General features: G+C 47.2%; 1 pseudogene across 1 annotated transcript in view; it reads left to right on the top strand.

Moving 5' to 3' along the window:
* The first annotated feature begins 579 nt into the window (after positions 1-579).
* Positions 580-6000, top strand: part of LOC308577929 (protein CIMAP1C-like) — a 28563-nt pseudogene continuing 23142 nt past the window's right edge. Inside the window, exons 1-2 of the transcript in view lie at positions 580-691; positions 3274-3443. The product of the transcript in view is annotated as a protein CIMAP1C-like (transcript). The remainder of the gene's footprint in view (positions 692-3273; positions 3444-6000) is intronic.

Below are 6000 nucleotides of genomic sequence, written 5' to 3'. Positions count from 1 at the left end.
ATTGTTGCCCAGGCAGCCTGTGCAAACACCCCTCTCTGAGCTCCTGGGAATGGGGGAAGGTTAGAATACAAATGCTGCAAATAAAACGAAAAAATGGAACAAAAAAAATCAATGAATACTATATCATATGAAGGCAAAGGAATGGGGAACATGGTCTTAGCATGGGCATAGCGAGGACTTTTGTTAGCGGGGCAGAAATGACATGATTGGTCAGTTAAGTATTTCTATTGTTTTATTTGATAGGGAGCAGCTGCCCTCTGTCCCCCCCCCCTTAGCTATGCCCATGGGTCTTATGAAACAAAATGTGGTATTTTGGGCTTGTGGCTCTCCCCCCCCCCCCGGCTGGTAACTTGCAAGGAAGGAGGACTTGTATTAGCAGCACACAAAGAGGGAGAGAGAGAGAGAGAGAGAGAGGGGGGGGGAGAGAGGGAGGGAGGGAGGGAGGGAGGGAGGGAGGGAGGGGGAGGGAGAGTATTCTGCCAGAACCATGGTAATATGGAAATAAACAAGTCTGGTTCCACACTTGCATCAGCATCGCCTGGGCAACCTGGGAGCGAATTGCGACATGAGGCATTGTTTATGTTCCAAAAAGGAGGGGGTAGAGGAGGAATTGGAAAGCTGAGTAACATCCCCACTCCTTATTGAAATCTACATCCAGATTTCCATTCCATCCAGAGAAGCAGCATCAGCGGTATGGGTGACTGACACAACCAATTGCTACTTTGATTGGTAACTGAAATCCTAAGACCTTTGTTTGCTGTGTATTAGCATGATTAGGGTTAGGGAGCATAGCAATGCAAAGGCCAGTTGCCACCTCTCTTAGAAACTCCAGAGAATTAGAAAGACACAGAAGAAATTGTTTGTATTCTCCAAATGCTGCCCCACAGACCATGCCACTACAAGGAGATGACAAAAGGCATTGTTTTTGTGCCCTGTATTTAAGTTTTATTCCCCACCCCCTCCAAAGTGCTCAGGGTGAGGGATCAGGCCTGGTCTCATGCTCTGGAGGTGGTGCTCCCTTCATTCTGCTCCTCTGTCCTGAAGGGCTCTGGGATTAGGGTGGACACAGTTGTGGTTCTCCGGGGGGAAGGGTCAGACTTATGCTTGGAATGTCTGGAATCAGTATTTTGGTACCTGGAAAAGGGCAGGCGACAGCTTACTCATGCCAAAAATAAGCAGGATATAAATGTAAGAAAACAACTAGCTAAATAAATACTCCCCCTTCAATGCCATCTAGGTCTTCAGCTGGTGGGTCAGGACTTCCACCAATACTTCCACCATGCAAATATATGGTCAATGATGAAGAAATGGGTCCCCAAATGCATGTTACTGAAAAGGATGGAGATCCCTATCTAGCCTTTCGTCCATCATTGAATCACAGAACTGTAGAGTTGGGAAGGCCCATGAGTGTCATCTAGTCCAACCCCCTGCCATGCAAGAATCTTTTACCCAACATGGTGCTCGAACCCATGACCCTGAGATTAAGAGTCCCATGCTGCACCAACTGAGTTATCCTAGGTTCAACAAGTCTTGTGGCAGCAAATTCCACACATCAATGGTGAGTGTGCTTTGCTGCGAACAAATAAGAACGTAAGAACATAAGAATCTGTTGGATCTGGCCAAAGGGCATCTAGTTCAGCATTCTGTTCTCACAGTGACCAACCAGATGCCTGTGGGAAACCTGCAAGCAGGATCCAAGCACTCTCCTCCCATGTTTCCAGCAGCTGGTATTCAGAAGCAGGACATAGTCATAGAATCATAGAATCATAGAATCATAGAGTTGGAAGAGACCACAAGGGCCATCGAGTCCAACCCCCTGCCAAGCAGGAAACACCATCAGAGCACTCCTGACATATGGTTGTCAAGCCTCTGCTTAAAGACCTCCAAAGAAGGAGACTCCACCACACTCCTTGGCAGCAAATTCCACTGTTGTCCTGACTAGTTGTCATTGATAGCTTTATCCTCCTCTGTGAATTTATCCAGTCCTCTTTAAAAGCCATCCATGTTGGTGGTCAGCACTGCCTCCTGTGGGAGGGAGTTCCATAGTTAAACTAAGCGCTGTTTATTGGGGCTTTGCTTAATGCTATCAACACACATGAAACTATTTCCCCAACTCCTGCCTGCTGGTTCCCCTTGCATGTTTCTTTTGGTGTGTTTTCTACATGGCTATTTTGCTATTAATCATTTCTATTGTTTTCCTTCTGCTGTTTGGGATCGTGGTACTGTTGCTTGAGCTGCTTGCAATTATATTTTATGGTTGCAATTTCATTCCATGTTGTTCATTTTAAATTGTTCTGAGCTGCCTTGGGGACCTTGTTGTTGAAAGGCAGGCTGGGGGGGGGCAGTAAAATCAGGGGTCGATAAGCTTTTTTTTTTAGTGCAAGGGCCATATTTGATAACCATCTGAGGGCCATGTACCAGTGTTGAATGGGGTTAGATACAAAAACTGGGTGGAGCAACAGGAGGGACTCTTTGTGCATTAGGCTATAATCCAGCTCCACATACCCTCCAAGTTTCTATACCTACCCCTGCCCCCATCTTCATTCAGGAAAGCAAGAGGCTTTGCTCTCACATTCCAGCCAGGCAAAAGCACTTGAAGAGGGCACAAAGCAGGGGCAGGGAGGCTTGTGACCTGGAGAGAGTGCTAATGGTCAGAGAGAGAGAGGTCTGGTTGGTGGCATGTGGCTCCTGGGCTGAGCCTCCCATTCCTGGTTTAAATAAACAAAGGCACACAGACCTCTAGATTCACCCTCATTCCCTTAGCCCTTACAGTGCAGGGGCTGCAAAGGGGCTCTTCTCTGTCTGTTGTTGGACTAAAACTCCCATCATCCCATGGTGACTGGGGCTGATGGGAGTTGGAGTCCAACAAGCTCTTGGGATGTTGGCTACCCTGGCCTAGGTACATGCCGTTAAATCACATAAACAAGCAGCAATCTCCATTCTTTTAGCACTTATGGTCCTTATGTGGCCAAAACAGCACCATCTGTGCAAGACGGAGGGCTCAGCAAGCCTGGAGAAAACGGCAAGGTTTGAAGATAGGATAGGATAGGATAGGATAGGATAGGATAGGATAGGATAGGATAGGATCCCTCAGAGGAGAACACTCCCCCCTCCCCAAATAGCCCAATGTGAACTTAGCATACTTAGTGGAAATTGAATACTGTTTGGGGTGGGGTAGAACGGAGTAGCTGGAACCCTGAGCTGCAACACTCCATGGTGCAACATTTTATTGCAGGTTGGACTTGCATTCATTCATTTACTTTCATTCCCCAGAGCACTGGTGACACATACGACTCCCCACTGCAGTGGGCACACTCCAATGCCGACTTCCAGAGCCAAAGGTGCAGCTCAGCCTGTTAGTTGTCTTTCTGGTATCTCTAAGCATCCAGCCAGAGTGCCGGCCATCAAGAAGCAGTATGCGTCCATCAGTGCCAAGTATAAAGGTGAGCTGTGGGAATAGATGGGGCAAGAGAGAGAAGGAGATCAGGAATACAGAGGTACCTATATCTTTGCCAGTCTGGATGTGTTCAACAGCATTGTTGAAAGACCCTCTGGCATCTGGTTAGCCCCTGTGAGAACAGGATGCTGGACTCGGTGGCTGGCTGGCTTGATCCATCAGGGTTCAAAGAAATTTCAAAGAAATTTTATTGCGGCCGTAGGCCCATACAGATAAAAACAAGACATAAATAACAGTTTTTGCACGTGGGAAAAAACAGCCGCTAAAACACCACTATAACAATAAAATACTGTAGTATGGAATGGAAGGAAGGAATGACATGCTGCACCTTAATTAACTTGTAGTGCTCCTTGGCAGCGCTTTTGGGTAAGGACAGCGACCAGGAACCTAGCCACTTTCAGTGTCGTATGGATGTCCTTATCCTGCAAGATTTGGGCAAGGTGGAATTTTGGTGGGGTACCCTCTAGCTTCTGTATGATTAATCCCAACAAATTTGCCCGTGGCACATTGAACAAGGGGCAAGTGAACATAATGTGCTGAAGCGACTCCGGCGTCTCCTTATCACATTCGCACATGGCGGAGGCTTGGCCCTTTGAGAATCTATGTCTCAGGACATTAGAGGGAAAAACGTTAAACCTCGCCTTGGTGAAGGCCAGCCTATGGGCAACAGACGAAAGGGAGGAGAGGTATGATGGAACGCAGTAAGTTAAAGTGATACCAATGTTCTGGGGCGAACAAACACCTCCCCCCAGCGTATAATTTCGCTGTAAATCGATGTCGTCCAGTCTTTGGCGGATCAGTCTTTGAGCAGTGATTTGATCTAGTTTTAGGGAATCTAGGGGAGAGATTCCATAACTCAGGAGTTTGGCATGAATTCTACTAGTCCAAAGGCTGGAGAATTCATCTCGCCATAGGCATTGGACAAGGTAATGGTCTGGTAATCTGTGCCACAATGATAACCAATAATTGAAGACTTGCTTCCACAGGCAAGTTTCTAAGGATGCGATCTTCAATTCTAATCGGATGGCTGCGTTGCTTACGCACAGGGGGAGCATTAGGAGCCGACGTAGGAATTGGTTTTGCAAAGTCTCAAGAGGAGCAAGATCTGTCATCACGGCCCAGAGCGGGGCAGCATAAGCAAGCACGGGAACCACTTTTGCCTTGAACACCTTTAGGGCCGAGGGAACATGCAAAGCTCCATCCGAAAAGAAAAATCGGAGGAGCGCATATGACAGAGTTTTGGCCTTGTTGAGTAGGTGTTGAATTTGTGCTTTCCACCCCAAATTGTGTTGAAAAATAACTCCTAGGTATTGAAATTTTAGGACTTGCTCTATTTTTGCTCCACCAAGCTTCCATTTGTATAATCTCCGACTTCTGGCGAAAATCAGAATCTTAGATTTAGCATGGTTGATGGTTAATTGGTTGAGTTGACAGTACGTGGCAAAGATCTTCAGAGCTCTGGTTAGTCCAACACGTGTATAAGATAGAATTACCGCGTCGTCCGCGTATAAAAGGAGTGGACAGTGGTAATCCGCTAGTCTAGGCGCGTGTGTACTTGGAGATGAGTTGACTAGGGGTGCTCGCATGTCGCTGATGAATAGGTTGAATAGGCAGGGAGCTAATATACATCCTTGGCGCACTCCCTTGTTTATTGGAATCGAATTTGTGAGGTCGCCCGCAGGAGTAAGTCTCACTCTGGCAAGGGTACCTTCGTGGAGCTGGCTTATAAGCCATAAGAGTCTTCTATCGATGCCCTGTTTTGCAAGTTTCTCCCAAAGAATATTTCTAGGAACGCTGTCAAAGGCTGCCTTTAGATCTAAGAAGGCAGCACAAAGGTAGCCCCGGGGGGGGGGGGGACGAGTACTTCCGTGCCAGATGGTAAAGAACTATCGCATGATCAGTTGTTGAACGTTTAATTCTGAACCCTGCTTGTTCGTGACCAATCTGATTAGTCTCGTCTGCCCATCGCAATAGTTTAGTCAGCAAAAAGCTGGCATAAATTTTCCCTATGATCGAAAGGAGGCTGATGTTACGGTAGTTTTCCGGCTCCATTGGAGAACCTTTTTTATGAATTGGTACTATAATGGCCTCCTTCCATATTTTGGGGATGAGACCAGAAGCGTTGATTGCGTCGAAGGTTTTGGCCAAGATGTCAGCCCACCATTTTGGGTGTAGTTTGATGGCTTCAGCAGGGATCAGGTCGGGCCCTGGGGCTTTGCCTGGTTTCAGCTGGGCTATTAGCTTGGCTATTTCGTCCGGATCGGTGGGAGGCCAAATAGGTAGGTGGGAAAACAGATGCATCAGATGGTCGGAGGGAGCATCTGCCTGTGAGAAACATTTCTTCAGGAACAATTCCCATGTCGGTGCTGGGATGACTGCCCTTGGGAATTTCCTCGCCCTTCTGTTAATCAAAGACCAGAATTCCCTGGATCTATGTGGTTTTGAAGCAGTAATCAAGGCCTGCCAGCGATTCTGTTGCCACTCGCGTTTGGCAGTTTTCTGCGTGCGTTTGTAAACTTGCTTGGCTTGTGCATAACTAGCTG

The sequence above is a fragment of the Podarcis bocagei genome, assembly GCF_964188305.1.
Source record: "Podarcis bocagei genome assembly, chromosome: W".
Lineage (NCBI taxonomy): Eukaryota > Metazoa > Chordata > Lepidosauria > Squamata > Lacertidae > Podarcis > Podarcis bocagei.
This window is presented reverse-complemented; position numbering and strand designations above follow the sequence as displayed.